Consider the following 18833-nt stretch of genomic DNA (forward strand, 5'->3'; position numbering starts at 1 on the left):
AACATAGATAAATACATTATTCCCTAATAACAAATATGCGAAAGCGAGAGGACAGTGTGTTTAATAGTATATTTGGCTGCATTAATTAAACAAATGTTGGTACATTTGGTCTTTTTCCAATGTATTTATCTGAATGTGTGTGTTTATTAAAACATTGTAAAGAGGACATTAAATAACAAGGTTTTGCAATTGCAGCCTTATTTGATCAACATTAATATATTTAAATTAAAAAATAGACTTATGTTATCTTAGAGTATCATCAGAAATAAGGTTGAATTACAAAACCTTGATTAACTTCTTCCTCGTGATGAGTATTTCGGTTCTGTATAAATGTATTATGTAATATCGACTTTGACAAAAATAAAAACATTTTTCCATATCCTTCACTTTGATTTAACCAAACATATTGCAAACCCTGTGACTGTAAAACAGTACATACAGACTTTGCCCATGAGTACGATTTGGCCTTGTTTCTAAATATCTACACATATAAGAGTAACCATGTTAGACATATCTATTATCCTCTAGTTTAATATCTTTTAACCAACATCTAATCTCACCATATATGAAATTATTTTGACTTTGAATTCTAACCCCTAAAAGTTTTTTGTAGAAATTCAGATGAACTATTTCTAAAACCCAGATTTCAGATCGAAAAATTAAAATTGGTAGAATAAATCTATAAAAAAAAAAAAAATTTGATATAGATACTGTTGGAAATTCAATAAGATATTAATTTAATTTAAAAAAAAACTGCTTTTGATGCCTGTCCTGCTAGTAATTCATAAGTTTTTGAAAAAGAGCCTCCAATTGTAAAGACAATGCCTAAGTATGTAAAATGGTTAACTATATCTATTTTGTATCTCTTATCTCAACCTTTTTTAAAGATCATTATTTAAGACTTGGTACAGTTTAAACTTAGTTTCCATCTATCATTATACTGTTCAAGTAATATATAACCTTAATTTATTTCATCCTTAAATTCAGCCATATGTATTATATAATCACCATTAAGCAATAAAAAACAATTAAAATGCCAATATCTATGCCTTTGAAACCATTCAACATGCAATATTCTTCTATATGATTTATGTACATTGAAAAAAAAAACAATCAACTTTCTCCTTTTCGTACACCTATATAACAAGAAACATCTTCATTTCCCATTCAATCATTAAGCTAAAGTTTGACTTAGCATTGGAAAACATTGATTTTATTACATGAAAAATATTTCCTCTAACTCATAACTTCAACCAAATTATACTATCAAGTACAACAATATGATCAACCGGGCACATATTTTGCCTAAAGACTACCTGTGCCTCAATATACACAAATATTTAATCTATTATTAATTACTTTTGTGAACAATTTAGCAAATGTACAACACAACTATTATACCTTAGTTGTGTAAACCTTTTTATGTAAAGGAACAATAAAGCCTTCAGACCATGTCGCAGGAAAATATCCAATGTGAAAACAGAGTACACACAAAATTTAAAAAGCTAAATCTATATATACAATACTTAAAACACTCATTTAACAAATAATCCAGCCCAGCTGCTATGTCACAATTCAAATTACAACCTTTACTAAAATCATTATGTGTAAATGAGTCATTTAATTCCACATTCAACTCCCCAATTAAATATCTATCATGAAAATACAAAACATCACCATCAGGTTGGAAAAAAGAGTCTGGACCATTAATGACTTTGAAATACATAAGAAAATCTTAATCTGATAAATTCTATTTGTCATTTGCTACAACAGAACCTATTCCAATGAAGTTTAGCATTCTCTAACCTTTCTGTTTGTTGTCTATCAGAGTGAATGGGGCGTAATTCGGAAGTTATCAAATTCTGTAAATACTGTTGTGAATAATATGATACAAATGTACTATTTTAGAGTTTAATTCATTTATTTATTATTTATGATATGTGTCAAACTCATAAGATGAAATTGCTATTTATTTATTTGATACAAACATACTTGTTAATAGTTTACATGTTCGCTATTTGTATTTCCATACGTAAACCATTACATATTCTATGACTGATTTGATCACGGGTCATGTTGGCCTATTTCAAATATATATTGTGTATAATATTTCCTTTCTTTGAATAAACCGTCTTGTTCTAAACACATTTCTTTTTTCTAACAGTTTGTTTATACAAGCTTCGAGATTCTACTATATTTTTTTCAATCTAATCTTATATGTACATTTTCCTATTTCACAATTTAATCCTATACTTCCTTTCAAAAACCTCAAACCAGACATCTTACTAAAATCTAACAATATCTTCCAATTTCCATTCACAGTCTTGTGAATTGATTCTTGATAAATATTCATCTTGTATATAAGCATCTAGTAAAAGCTTTCCTAACAAACATCAATATTGTCATTTACAGCAAAATCACACACTGAAATTCTTACATGTACTATCATACGTATGAGTGAATTTCAATATATCATATATTATCAATTCAAAAACACTAGTTTCAATGAAATATTCTCTGCATCAACCTTGTAAAACATAATAAGTAAGGCACAAAAAAACATCATGTTCATGTTCAAATACTTTCCTCTCTAATCTTATCTATTGTGTACAAACACTTGTATGCTTTACAAATTGAACATATTATTTTAATATATTATGAATGCAAATCATTACTCTACCACTGTTTATCTTCGATTGTTTTCGCTTTATTTTTTCTGTGTACAACATACGAAGTAAAAATGTCAACATCATAATTAAACCTTTCATTCCTCCATGTGTCAGTAAATAAAACAATGTCATATTCAAAAAGGACGTTTCATTTCCTCACAGTCAAGTTCATTATATTGTTAACTTATAAGGCCCTGTACAACTTGATCTCATTTTGACCTCATCGCTGTCCTACTTCTCGGTTGCTGGCTTCAGATTGGCTGTCTCCGTTCGCGCATAATACATAGTAAACAACGCATCTTACATCGCCATATAAGTTGTATCGGAAAGCATGATTTTGACTCTTTAATTTGTTCGGCTTTTTCGTGTGAAGTATTAAATTGCACAACTATTAAAACATTAGTATGTCGTATTTCTCGTTTTTTATTTTTATAAGTCTCAATAAACTACTCTTCTGCACAAATGCAGCATCTCACACATGCATGGCATCTTTTCGTGCACGTGCTCTTATATGTCTCCCTAAACTACTTCTCTGCGAAAAAGCAGCATCACAATGCTTACACTTGTATGGTTTCTCTCCTGTATGGATTCTCAAATGTGCCTGCAAGTAGTTTTTCAAAGAAAAACAAACACCGCATATTTTACACATGTGTGGCTTATCTCCTGTGTGTATACTCATATGTCTATGTAAACGAGTACTACGCGAGAAAGAAGAATCACAAATATCGCACTTGTATGGCTTCTCTCCTGTGTGTATTCTTATATGAGTGTGTAAGTTACATTTCAGAGAGAAAGCACTATCACAAATGTCGCACTTAAAAGGTTTTTCCCCTGTGTGTGTTCTCATATGTCTCTGCAATTGACTTTTAAGGGAAAAATCAGCATCACATATCCCACACTTGTATGGCTTTTCTCCTGTGTGAACTCTTGTATGTGCCTTTAAATGACCTTTCAAGGAGAAAGCAGCATCACATGTCTCACACTTGTATGGCTTCTCTCCTGTGTGTATTGTTGTATGCGCCATAAAGTGACTTTTCTTAGAGAAAGCGGCATCACATGTTTCACATTTGTAGGCCTTCTCTTCTGTGTGTCTCCTGGTATGTGCTTGTAAATGACTTTCTAAAAAGAAAGCAACATCACAAATCTCACACTTGTATAGCTTCTTTCGTGTGTGTACTCTTGCATGTGACTGTAAATAACCTTTAAAAGAGAAAGCCGCATTACATGTCTCACACTTGTATGGCTTTTCTCCTGTGTGAATTATTGTATGTACCTTTAAATGACCTTTCAAGGAGAAAGACGCATTACATGTCTCACACTTGTATGGCTTCTCTCCCATGTGTTTACTCTCCTTCTTTTTCTGAAACTCCATTTTCAAGAAACTCAGGATAACATATTCTACAATTGTATTTCTTCACAGCTGTTTCTTTTTCCTATATCCAAATTACCATCAGAGAGAAAGCATCATCGAATGTATCACATATATATATATATATCCGGTGTGCGATATTTAACATGTTCTATTGAGAACACTTTTGAGAAAAAAACATGATTACATGTTTTACTTTTACATTAAGTTAAATGTCTATTTCAGTTTCTTGTGAGCGTCATTCAAATAAATATATGGGCACAAATTCAACATATGTCTCACACTTCAATGTCTTTCCTCGTGTGTCCGTAAAATTAATTGGTAAGCAGCAGTCCATGTCTCACTTCAGTATTTTCAAATGATTTTTTTTTGTGTACAGAGTTTCTGTGACTTAATCACCGCATGTGTTACACTGGTACAACATCTGTTCTCTGGTTCTGCATATGGCTCGTGAGTTGTAGTAGATCTTCGAATTAAATACTGCTTAACTTTTGAATCTCTAAACTTTGGCGTCAAACGTCTTCAGAACGTGTTCACATGGACCATAATTTTCTAATGTGTACCATTTGCATCTGCGAAAGATAAACACTATTTTACATACACACACAAACACACACACACACGCACACACAAGCGTGCGCTTATATAACTATATGTGTGTATATATTGCAAAATATGGAGTGAGCGGAGCGAAGCCGAAGGCCGAAAGGCTCGCCCAATATTCTGCCGGGCGGTTATAAATCTTCGCGGCATTTTAAATATGAAATAATTGCGAAGATATGTGTATTAAAGTGTTGGTGTTTGTATTAAAATGTTGATAGTTGTATGAAATGTAAGAGCACCGAACGTTTATTTTACTTTGAGTAGACATATTAGAAGTGCACGAGACGTAGACAAGGACTATCCTTAGTATTTACTTTATGATGAGACAAGGGGAGTAAACCACATGTTCACAGTGATAAGACAATATGGTAAACGGAGACAGCACTACATGTATACTAAGGAAAATACTCTACTGTAGAGTAAATTCAAGGCGGAACTTCATCTACATTTTGGAAATACGGGATAAAACTACATGTATACTAAGATAAGACAAGGACTAAACAACAAGTACTGAACTAGATGTACACAAGGGGATCGCACAGACTGAACTACATGTAAACTAGTGATTTACAATGATTAATTACTAACATAAATACGTTAAGACAATTATTAAAATTCATGCACACAAGGTACGGACAAGGATTGAATAACAACTACATGTAGATTATTACATCTAGCACACATCAGGATTGAGATACAAGTTTACAAGGATAAGACATGGCATGAACCTTATGTACACAAAGGGCATACTTAGCCTGAACTACATGTACACTACGGTAAGTTAAAGACAGAACTAGATGTACAATAAAAAGAAACACAGACTAAACTATATATACGCTAGGATAGTTCAAATATTTATATACATGTGCACTCCTGGAATGCGAAAATTGAACTACATGTATAATAGGAGAAAACAAAGACTGAACTATATGTACTATAGGGTAAAACAAATACTGAACTAGATGTACACAAGGATAATTCAATACTGATCTCAATGTACACTAGTGGATGGGAAAGACTGAACTACATGTGCACTAGGCGACAGCAAAGGCTGAAATACATGTGCACTAGGGGAAGACAAAGACTGAACTATATGTAGACTTTGGTAAAACAAAGAATGAACTTTATGTAGTAGTACACTAGCATATGATGAGTCAAAGATAGGACTGAACTACATGTTCAATGGGGGAAGAACAAAAAGAATGCTATACTTCATGTACAAAAATGAAAGACAATAATTGAATTTCATGTCCACTAGGGAAAGAAAAAGCCTGAACTGCGAGTTCACTTATGTAAGACAACGACTGATTTTTATGTACACTAGGGAACGACAATGGTTGAACTTCATGTACACAAGGATAAGACAAAGCCTGAAATACATGTACACTAGAATAAGACGATATGGAAACTACACGTACACTAGGATGTAATAAAGCCTTAACTACATTTACACCAGGGGAAGACAAAAACTGAATCACATGTACACTAGGGAAAGACAATGACTGAACGGCATGTAAACTAGGGAAAGACAATAATATCATTGCATGTATACTAGGGGAAGACAAAGCCTGAACTACATGTAAACCATAGGAAGAAAAAGCCAGAACTACATGTACACTAGGGGAAAACAAAGATTCTTATTGTGAGGTCATGTCAAATTTGTCCTTAAAATTATCAATTTATCCCTTACTTGTATCAAATCTCAGGGCTGACAGACTTGTTTTGGTGTATAGACTTTTACTGAATCTGTCAATGCTCATAGTGCCTTTACTGCTATTGTGTTTACTGATAGTTGTACAAGTAATATATCCCGTAACAACCTATTTTCGACCGCATAAGGATTTTATTCATTTGCATAATAACTGTATAATAGAGATAATAAAAACAAATATCAGTGTGTATCATTTCAAACAATCGTGTATCTTTGAAATAAAATAAAATTCGTAACAATCGCATGTTGTTAACATTATGAACCCGAAATGGCGACTGTCACATGAACGAGTAGTTTATTGGCCTTAACACAACCTGTTTTTGACCATGTCTTTTAACTTTACCTCATTATTTTCAAGTTTGTAATTTTTTAAAACTGGTTTGAATTGCTTAAAAGAAGCATAAATTAAAACTATTTACATATTATTATCATACAGTCATTTTGTAGTTACCACAATATGGACAAATGAATGTTTTACCACTTCTGGTTTTCACATGATAAAGCGGATAAATGCACCCAGCATGAACCCTGGTATCACTGGCCCCACTCTGTATGATCCTCCTATGACCTGCCTAGGCTGCAATATGTATAAAGTAATGTAAACTGAGAGACCATTTATATTGCAATTAAGTTACCTGTCGATAAATATCACCTATTTTAGTTTTAAAAGCAAAATACCCTACTTTTAATGTTGTGCACTATACTTACGGGCAAATAGTGATGGCCCTGGAAGAAATGTAAAATCTTAAAGATGAAAACAACGCCACTTTTGACAAGCGTTTTTCACATTAAATCATTCTAAATCAAAGGTTTAATTTGGCATGATTTAAACATGACTAGTTGGTGTTGTTTCAATCAAAATTGAGTTTTTTTACTTCACATTAAGTTTTCTGATTACTCTGTTGTTAAGGTAAACATTGAGAGTGTATTTTACCGGAAGTCACGTGCAATCCATGAGTTTTACATATTTTCCGGTGCCAGTCGAAAACAGGTTTGGATCGAAAATAGGTTGTTGATAGCTATGCCAAGATACTGAAATACAACACTGTATTTATTTGCCTGATCTTATTTCTAACCCTGCAAAAACCGAAGAGCGGTATTTATGGATATATCATGTCAAACTCATTACACACCACTATATTCACGGTAGTTGTTAACTCAATTTAGTATTATGCTCAAACTTACAGGTGAAAATACCTTTACCTTTGTTATTTTTAACAATGGTCAATTTAGAACTAAGGGACGTTAATCCTAAACTCGTAAACTATATCGCTCTGGTAGCGCTCAACAGTAAATATTGGTAAACGGGTATCAATATAAATTTTGAAAACTTTGTTTGTATGTATGTATGTACTTCTTTAAACCTTGCGGTCAGGGATAACCCGCGAAAGTGAAAGCACTTATTTCCAACGGGGTCCTTTGTGTTTGCTGAAGGGATAGCATGAAAGAGACAGTGGTGGGATACAAGGAAGTACGGGTGCCATACCCTAGCTCTTTTTCGAGAAAAAACCTTAGTTCTTTTAACGTGCTCGGTGTAAATCACCGATTAAAGTTCCTGGGTTAAAGCAGGACTAAAAACCCACGACCTCCCGCTCCGTAGCCGAAGCCATACCACTAGGCCATGGAGACGGTTACTAGTATATAATATATAATGGCCCATTCCGGAAACTTTATATAATTTCAAATCTCGAATTCGATATACATAGGGGATATTATAATAGGACACTCATCTGGTGACCTGTATCACGTCTCGTTCGGTGTGTAAACATGTATCCGTCGAGACCGCAGGTGCCCGTTCAGCGTTTGTCGACGTCGTTGGCATTGTCAACATGATAAGCAGCATTGTGTGTTATGCAGGCTACAATCCTTTGTTGGTGAACAGCAGCAGCTCCAGCAGACAATTTTGGTGAACCTTCTTGTACACACGTCCATTAATGTGAAGTAAAATCTGTTACAGTGTTTTCAATACATCTACGTTTCCAATACGAATAGTGGCTGTATTATGTGTTGGGCCCATCACGACTTAATTTCTGTTTAAAGGTCATAAGTGTCATAATAAGTATACAACTGTCTTTGGTTTAAAACAATATTGAGTATACCAGTATTCACAGCGCTGCCCTTTTAAACGCGAACGATAGGCAAAAGACTAACTGGTACACTATTTTAATATATCATATAAATCCGGCATGTTATATTTATATATAGGGGAAGTAATCGCTGTGAAGAATTCTGTACACCAAGGTACTCAAGTGTTGCCTGCTTCATATTTTATTGTTGTCTGTTACCTTGTTATGGTATTGTTTACAACGATACAAGCATTTTTTTAAATTCACAGACTTCCCGAAAGTCGTCGGTCCGACGGACATGACCGGCAAATTTTGATCTGGTCCGAGGATTTCTGAACAAAAATCGGTCCGACTGTCCGGCTATTTTTTATTCTCGGTGACCGGGTTTTAGCATAAAATTCCGGTAACCGGGTTTTAGCATGAGGGCCTTAGAAAAACGTTACACAAGTTTTCATTGGTCGCTTTCGGCACAGTGCCCGTAGAAGAACCAATCGGTGCGCATGTTACATATTGACAGTCATTTGCGCAGCAAACATGGCTTCTCTAACATTTTACGAATGCTAGTGAAATAAAGAGAAAATTTTCAATCGATGAATGCTCTGAAAGGAAAATGAATATGAAACGAAATGTCATGAAAGAATTATTTTGTGAAATGGCAAAGAAATAGGAAATGACTCGTTATTGACAAAGAAAAGCAAGTAATAACCTGCGATGATGATGGTGAAACTCAAACCTCTAGAAACTTTGCTGGTAGGCAATTATTACTTCTATCTTAAAAAAATAGCTCTACCTATAAATTTAAAAAAATAATTTAATTCTGTACAAAAAAAACTAAATCCATAATAAGGTATAAAAGTGTAATCTAAATTCACCACTGTAATATAATATTTGGCATGTTGTGAAAGGCATTTTATTTGTGAAAAAAAACCCATTATTTTATTGATAAAAGTTTATTTGTACATCCACTGTCCATGATATATTTTGTATTTTAGGCAGAGTCTAGATGTGCCTGCATATAATCGAACATACTACACCAGAACCATTGGCATCACAGGAGGTTGTCACCCTGTCCAACACTGAAAAAAGTCCTTACATCAGGCTCTTGCAATGGAGATTTAACACTCTGTGACAAACAGGACTTAAACCCTGATTATGATGAGAAGTGTTTTGAATATCAATATGAACTTTTGAATTTTGACAGAGTGATGATTTTCATAAGAGACATACTATAAAGCCTTTATAAAGAAATAAGCTGCTATTGATGAATAAACCAATGTTATTACTTCGTTTTTTTTTTCCCTTTTGTTTCGGTCTGACAGATGTCCTTTCGGTCTGACAGATTTTTATGTCTTGTCAGACCGAATGTCTGCCACTTTTTTTCAACTTTCGGGAAGTCTGAATTCATTACACTTTGTTCATCATATCATAAAGAATATAGATAAAGAAGAGCATGTTTGATCACCATGCAACTAATTCACGAGACATAATAGATAGGCGTTAAACATGGTATCAGCTACGAAATTATCATTACAATCTACAGCTGAAGCATCAAACATTTTTAAAGTGTTTTGATAGGTGTGTCCGAGTAGTCTTTGACGCAAGAACAAGATACAGTGTAGTCCGCAAACTCTAGAAGCATCTCTCTGTAATTAGATACGGTTTGTCTGCACTTCAGTAACTTTGATGCGTAGCCAATGCTGAGAATATGAGCTATTTTGACCGGGCGCTCTTTCATAGGAGTCTAGAAAGTCCACATGTCCAAGACCATCTAAAAAAATCCGCACCAATGTTTACCATGTTTTCTTTAAATAAGTTCAAGCGGTAGTCTATTAGCAGGAAAAACGTCAATCACTCGTTTTGTTAGCACGGGGTCACAATCGATCATACATGTCAGTTGAGATGTATCCATAACGACAAAATTATATCTCGCTTCTTATTCACTTCGAAATAGCCGGGGCCCTCGCTGAAAACGACGCAGCTCATGGGCTCAGATAATTGATCCTTAAATCTAGTCGTACGTCCTCAGTTTTGGCTATGGACAAATACTCGCTGTGATGGGAGAAATCTTGCTCGAGTTCAAACACCATGGGTCACCAAGGGTCACAACCGATGTAAACAAACAAGTAAGTGACGTTAATTTTGAACACATGTGAGAATCCCTTTAAAGTCACGTGAGTCCTCACCCTTTACCGGATGAGATAAATAGCGAAAGTTGAGCTAACACAGAATGATATGTATTCCCCTTCATGCCTAAGTTTATGAAAAACTGCCTTGACAGATATCAAGATATCAAGTGGAACATGCTTGACTGAAGATGAAAATGTCAGCATTTTGAAATCTATCTCGTTTAATCCTTTGAGTCTGTAATTGGACATTATCTGATGTTTTCTGACACATGTATTAATCTCTGACCCGGTTGTACAAAGCAAGACATTATTATGCCCCCCCCCCCCCCCTTCGAAGAAGAGGGGTATATTTCTTTGCACATGTCGGTCGGTCGGTCCGACGGTAGATCAAAGCTTGTCCGAGTGATAACTTAACAATTCCCGATCGTATGGTCACCAAACTTGACATAAAGGTTGGGAATGACCAATGATGACCCTATTTAAAGGTCAAGGTTACAGTGACCTTTAATGGTAAAATGATTTTAAAGCTTGTCCGAGTGATAACTTAACAATGCCTAGACCAATGGTCATCGAAATTGACATGTAGGCTGGGCCTGACTAGTAAATGACCCCTATTGGTTTTAGTGGTCATCGGGTCAAAGGTCAAGGTCACAGTGTCCTTGAATGCTCTTCGAGTGATAATTCGACAATGCCTGAATCCATGGCTTTCAAAATGACTTGATGGTTGGGTCTGACCTGTAGATGACCTCTTTTGATTTTAGGGGTCATTGGGTCAAAGGTCAAGGTCACAGTGACCTTGAACGCAAAAAGCTTGTATATGTGATAACTTGTCAATGCCTGCACCCATGACCCTCATACCTGACATTTAGGTTTTGGGTGACCAGTTGATGACTCCTATGGATTTTGAGGTGAAAAGTCATGGTCATAACTCATATTCATGATTAAAATTGCATCATATTTACTTATTCCCTGCTGCGAAGAGATACATTTTTATCTGCAAATATCATAAAGTTTGACAAACATCTCTTGTTTCAATCCGACTTGAGTTTTACTCCACTATTCAATTTCAAATCGGTTTGACGCAAAAAATACTCAGTTCTGTAATCACAAAATCTCAATTTTGATAAAGAGTGAACTGTACTTAAAGAAATTCGTATGAACAGCCTATTTTTGAAGCTTTAATTTATTTTGCTGCGATTTGTTGTGGTAATGGCCCAACAGAGAGCCATCCCGACCCGGTTCGAGCAGATGGATTCCTTGTCTTATAGACGTCCAAAACGGGACTCTTCTAAGGATTTGACATATAAATAAATCGCAAAGAAGCCGTTCACGTACAATTATTTTGACAAATGGATCTTACGATGATCTCATTCTACACCTGCTCAGGGGCTGTTGTTGGAGCGATCAATTATCTCTGGTGTTCAGCCGAAGAGGCTTAAACTTTCGTCACAAAAATCTAACAGTTCATGTTTTGTTATTCTTAATTTATTTGTTTTAAGAACTATAAAATCATTTAAATTGATCAAAGAACTGATATATATATATATATATATATATATATATATATATATATATATATATCGATGTATTTTGACATTTCTTGATTGTTCACCTAATAAAATTGATTATCTTTGTTACTGTCTCTCATAGTTTTAAATACACAAGTATAAATGTGAAATGCTTTTAAAATCAATAATGCAATTGTACATGCATCATCAAATTCATCAAAATTAATCATTTAATGAATTAAAGATAAGTTTAATATGTTATAGAAAATTTAATCTCAACATAAATCGACAAATTCATAAGTTTATTAGATTCGTATCATTTTATACTTCATGAAAGAGATAATTGTTTGAGACCTTTTGTAAGTACATTTAGATTTATTTTGAACTTAAACAGCTTTTACTTTGAGAACACAAGTGAAGCGCAGCATGGTTAAAGGCCTAGTTTAAGGAATGTCTGGCTTGATAATCCCCTGCTGTGCATCTCCTGCTAATTGCACTGGTGTCACAGTAGGGGCCAATTTCCAGTGTATTCGTTTATTGGATCATTTAGGGTCCGTTTTTATTACAAAACATCACAAACTGCACTGCAGGATACTCAGATTGGTGATCTTATAAGACAATTAGGCAATGAGATTAAGCTCAATTAACTGAGGATGTGTAAAAATACACGTTTTGTTGTGGGTTGGGGTGGATTGGGGCACCTATAGAAGGCTTAAACTAGGCCTTTAACGTATAGTTCTGCTTATCTACTCAACATATATCAGACATAATTGAAATGTCAGGCAGAACTCTTTAAACACTCTTCTTAAAGTGTGTCTTCACTTGTGTACAAAATGAATTCGCAGAAATTGCATCCAGTTATCATCAGATCTTGAAACTTTACATCGTACAAGTGTGTTTCTTTCAATTGAGAATTGTTAAGTAGAACTCTGGAATTTCAATCCAAGCCTCAGCTATTGTCATATTTCTTGCTGAATATGGACATTTTATTTCAACAATGCCGCCTTCACCATTGTCACCAACGATCGCATCTGGTGTGGCACCGAGAAAGGAAAATATGTTCTGAACAACTAAACTACATTTTCAGTCAGGTGGACAGGTGCGGTTTTCTTTAGGCATTGTTTTTATATTTAAACTGGTAAAGTAATTTTCTTCTTTTTTGTGGTGTGTCCACTTTATATGTTGGGGTCGACAGTAGAGAACGCTCAGAAACAAAAATGCACTTTAATTTCTTTAGCATACTTTTTGTGTTTTATTCATTTTATTGAATGGTAACTTAAAGATTGCATAATGTGTTATATACCTACACTTCAGTAATAACCTGGTATGACAATATCGAACCAATTTGAAGATCGCTTAGTGGAGCCGATACTGTTGGTTCGTTGTGAATGACTATCTTTCAATGGCGTGCCTTTTAATTCGGAAAGTTGTCCCAATTCGTCTCCACTTTCTGTTAACATTTAATAAAGCTTTTTGGCATTTTTCCTGTACGAGCCTTCAGTTCTCATGATATTGACTGTGTTTTGACTTAAAGCAATTGCTTTTGTGAAAGTATTGTTTACTCCATTAGTAAAGTTCGATATGAAGGACACAACAATTTCAAAAACAAAGGTTTATTTTTAGGTCAGTTCTAGAATGTACAGTATATGTCAGATACTCAGTTTCTATGAACTTTAATGTCCACTTAAAATGTTACTTGACACATACTGGGATATTATAACATCAATAACTTATAGCAATTGAACTAAACTCGGCCCATTCGGCTATAAATAAGTAACTTTCACTTAATTCGCGGTCATCATTTAGTGTGCTCAATATTTGACTCACCGATAAGCTTCATGGGCTATCAAGCGGGTACAAGATCCAGCTGTATATAAAATCTCGCGCTATCTTGCGCCAATCTGGTCAGATTTCCCTCTTTACTTTTATTTATTCCGGTCATGTGTGTCTCAAGGTGTATATACACATGTACTATCCTCCTTACTCGAAAAACAAGCCCCACAACAAACAAAGATAATAGTGTTACGACCTTCTTGTGCTTGGTATACTCAGGAGCAACATGACGCAAAACATCTGCGGCGTAAGTTAGAAAGAAAGTGGCAATTATCTTAACTTACTGTTGACCACGAAAAATACCCAATGTGCAAAAGCAAATGATATGCTGGTAGATGCCAAAGCGAACCATTATTTGGATAAGGTAGCATCTTTTGGTCGAGATCAAAAACAATTGTTTCAAATTACAAAACTCCACTGAACGGTCCAACTGAGACATCTTTACCTATAAACATAAAAACTGATAAATTGCCACAAGTGTTAAGTGACCTTTTTGTTAAGAAAATAGAAACCATCAGAGATGAATTAAAATCAAAATTAGTTCTTAACCCAGTCGAATCAGAAACAGAACAACTGAGTGTTGAAAATAGTCTGACTCACTTTGAAACAGCATCAGGAGAAGAAGTTAAGAAAATAATCAATAAATCAATAAATCTTCAAATAAATCATGTGAACTGGAACCGATACCAACATGGCTATTAAAATCGTGCCTCGAAGAACTTTTACCATACCTTTCGAACATTATCAACATTTCGCTCAGCACAGGAAACGTTCCATCAGAGTTTAAAGGATCTTATGTTAGACCTCTTTTGAAAAAAAAAAACACACTGGATCAAAACATTTAAAAAAAATATATAGACCTGTTTCAAATCTATCATGTGTAACATAGACACTAGAAAAAGTAGTGAGTTCTCGCATTGATGAACACTTGACAATAAATCAACTTCAAGAAAAACATCAGTCAGCCTATCGTAAATTCCATTCGACAGAAACTGCACTTATCAAAGTCCAAAACGACGTTCTCAAATCCCATGACCATGTTTTTGTAACAATCTTAGTAATGCTAGATTAATCAGTAGCTTTTGACACAATCGATCACAAAACTTTGTTACAAAGACTTGAAAATGTGTTCGGAATCGCTGAAACCCACTGGAATGGATAACATCATACCTTTAAGATAGAATACAGACAGTATACATTGACGGTGTGCTGTCAAACCCGGTCACACTGAATTTTAGTGCTCCACAAGGGTCCGTATTAGGGCCGAAATTTTATACAAAGTATACTTAGCCATTTGGTGCCATTTGAAAAGAGCATGGGCTACAATACCATTTCTACGCCGATGACTCACTACTGTATCTATCTTTCAAACCATTAGATGATATTTCTAAGGAAGAAACATTACAACGCATTCAATCGTGCCTTCGAGACATAATATCATGGATGGATTTAAAACATGCTCAAACTTAACACTGACAAAACAGAAGTCATCATGTTCTCATTTCCTCATAACTCCAAACACATTAGAAGATCTATCGGTAACCGTTGGTGACTCGAAAATTAAACAATTTGTTAATGTTAGAAATTAAGTGCCATCTTTGATTCAAACATAAACATGGAAGATCACGTTAATTCGATATGCAGATCATGTTATTCACATCTTAGACAAATATGCAGAATTCAGAAATATCTGACAATTGATGCATCTAAACAACTTGTGGATTATTAGTTATCTCGCGCCTAGATTACTGCAATGCACTACTGTAAGGAGTACCTCAAACATTAATCAACAAACTACAGATCGTTCGAAGTACAGCTGCCCGCATCATCACCAGAACCTTGCGGTACGATCATATCACACCTGTACTTAAAGAACTACATTGGCTTCTAGTGCAAAACAGAATTCAGTTTAAAATTTTAACGCATACATACAAAGCTTTAAACGAAAAATCACCGGAATATATGGAAAAAATGTTATGTGTTTACAAACCACGAAGAAATCTGCGATCTCAGAACAAAGCACTTACTTTAGTGATACCAAAAAGTAAAACTGTGACCTACGTCGACCGACGATTTGAATATGCAGCTCCGAAACTGTGGAACTATCTACCATCCGGTGTGAGACACTCAAGTTAATTATGTTCTTTCAAACGTGCACTTAAAAATATTTTCGAAGTTTGGCTATATTGTTTTTTATCGTATGATATTAATATTTAATGTTTTAAGATCAAACGACTAGTTTAATACCACATTTTTTATTGTCACATTGTGTTTCATTTTTTTTTTAGTATGTCGTTTATTTGTTTTTTAAATGTTGTCTTAGTATTTTAATGATATTGCTTGTAATTAGTTATCATTTTATATCATTGTTAAGCGCCTTTGAACGTGTATATGAAAAGGGCGCCATATAAGTTTGGTAAATTATAATAATGTACTGCGCTTTTTAACCGTCATTAATACCGGATAACTCGAATATTTACCAAGAAACTTGCGTGCGTTATAGTTACAAAATGAACGGTGTTGTGTGTATTTTCCAAACGATGGAACATCAGCCGTGATTGATGAAAATAACGCGGATTTAAGGATTTTTACAACTTTTGAATCGCGAAATAAAATACATATGCTGTGTGAGACTGGCTGATAATCAAAAGAAACAGTTCAAAGGGGTATGTGGTCGTAAAAGATGGAGGTAACATTTCTATTTCTCGTTTAATCAGTACTCAGGTTCTGAAATTGTGTTTGTCTGTCCTCTCTTATACAACTGTTTTATTTGATTTGAATCGAGTAATAGTGTGCGATTAAGAATGCTTAATGCTTTACAAAATAGTTTGTTAGGAATCAATACCATGTTGATAACCAATATTCTACCTTATATTCAGCCTTATATTCATAATCCCGCCCGAAAAACATTAGTTTATCCTTTTCTTCGGGATGACATCTCGCAACCATTAAACATCAAAAAGGAATTCCTAGGTGCAACGAAAAAAGCTAACAGCATTAAGCCTCAGGATTCCGCGAAATTTTCAAGTAGTTACGATTGCTGTCGGTGTTATGATAATGAAGTTAGCCTAAATTTGTCGAGTTTACTTATTATATCCATTTTGATATGTTCATATAAACAACAAAATGTTAATTAAGTTCTCCATTATGCCGGGAAAAAACGTTTTGTCCTTAATATAAAAAAAATCTTTCAGCTAATAACTTTATTAATTTTACATATGCATGTTTTCATCTTAATATTTTAACAGCCATTTTCACACGCAAAATTCGACTGCATCTTCATCAACAGATTTTGCAGCAAAGGTATTTGTCTTTCTCGATTTAACCTTTATAGTTCTTTATTAGTGTACATGTACCATAGATATAATATAAAGTTGTTATTCAAGATAAAATATGGGTAGAATGAGCAGTAATATTCAAATGATATGGATTGTGTAAACAACTAAAGATACTTAAGACATCGTTTAACTAGTATAAGGTGATTGTTGCTATTAATCAAACGTCTTTTACAGTTCGCAAGGAAACTCGTGTCCACCATATCCACTCTTGTTACCCCAGGCAACTCCGATGTGGCAAGAATACATTTAAATATTGCTAACCATTCTGTCATTACGTCTTCTGGTCTCCCGAAACATAGCCATTTATTCCACTTATGAAAAATAAACTACATTTTTTTAACTAAACTGAATTTAAAAACCTTTATTTTGAAATACAATTCAGCCAGCCTTGTTATATGGCATGCTACTTAAATGGCATGTAACGTATGGCTCTATGTCTGTAATTGTTTACAACATGTGTTACAGGGTTCTCCATAGATTATGTTTCCATTCGAGAGTTTAAATTATACGATAATATCAAATAAACCTGAAACATACAATTTCAATAAAAGGACACCATTTAAACTGTATTCACAATAATATACAATATAAGCAAACATTCCAAGCCAGGTTTCAAATTATTTACAGATTTACAGGTGAGGCTATTATCTCTCAGTGAGGAACGAAACATGCACCAATGCTATCCGAAAATAGGCAAAATGTTACTACTTGATGTATGACCATCTTGTCCAGGTATTCATCATTACTGAACTTGCGAACTCCGTGGGGGACAGGTATTGCTCCCCCCCCCGGAGAAGAAACAAAGCATACCGTAGACCACTCGCAAAACTTAAGGGTAAATACTGTATTACAAGTAGTTTAATGAATAATTTAAGGTATGACTGCCTAAAATATAGACACACGACAGTCATCTTTAGAAATTTAGTGTATCTTTCATTATACCTCAGTTTGAAATTTAAAATGCAGATTAAATTGAGTAAGCTTTAGTATGGTTATTCACATTTTCTTTTTATGTTCATTTATTTGAACATGTTCCGCCTGTAAACCATTGCGCACATAAAATTGAAATTATTTAAACTCCATGTAACATCTATATATGAAAATCCGCCCGTAAAGTAATATTTTGCCCGAACTGAAATTCCGTCTGAATCTGAAATTCCGCACGTAATCTGAAATTCCGCCCTCAACTGAAAATCATTCTAATTCTGAAATTCCGCCCGTAATCTGAAATCCCACCCGTAACTGAAAATCAGTCTTAATCTAAAAATACGACCGTAGCCTGAAATTCCACCCGTAATTTGAATTCCGCCCCACCTCATTTAAATACCCCCACCCCTAAAATCTGCCTCAAACACTGAAATTTATATTATTCAAAGTACGCCTTGACAAAAACTCCGCCCGAGTTAAATTACGTGTCAATTCAGGGCAAAAAAATTCAAACAGTTGACACAACCATAACATGTAACTTCTGTATTACTTAATATACTAATTATTTTCACTGTTGCAGGGGCATAATTAAAATATTGTTTCGTGTAATTAGTAAAACATTCATGTTTACGAGTTATATTTTGTAAATGGCCAACGGCAAATTATGTCCATTGAAACTCCGA

The 18833-nt window shown here is 34.4% G+C and overlaps 2 long non-coding RNA genes across 2 annotated transcripts; one reads left to right on the top strand and one right to left on the bottom strand.

Moving 5' to 3' along the window:
* Positions 1-462: 462 nt before the first annotated feature.
* LOC128222770 (uncharacterized) lies at positions 463-7567 on the bottom strand. Its single transcript, XR_008259221.1, has 4 exons — positions 7538-7567; positions 7287-7384; positions 6831-6929; positions 463-4610 (listed from the first exon to the last, which is right to left on the bottom strand). It is a non-coding gene; the product is annotated as an uncharacterized LOC128222770 (long non-coding RNA).
* A 1237-nt stretch (positions 7568-8804) lies between these two features.
* Positions 8805-9700, top strand: LOC128224901 (uncharacterized). Its single transcript, XR_008259570.1, has 2 exons — positions 8805-9168; positions 9411-9700. It is a non-coding gene; the product is annotated as an uncharacterized LOC128224901 (long non-coding RNA).
* The last annotated feature ends 9133 nt before the right edge of the window (positions 9701-18833 follow it).

Source organism: Mya arenaria, chromosome 17, assembly GCF_026914265.1.
Source record: "Mya arenaria isolate MELC-2E11 chromosome 17, ASM2691426v1".
In the NCBI taxonomy this organism is placed as follows: Eukaryota; Metazoa; Mollusca; class Bivalvia; order Myida; family Myidae; genus Mya; species Mya arenaria.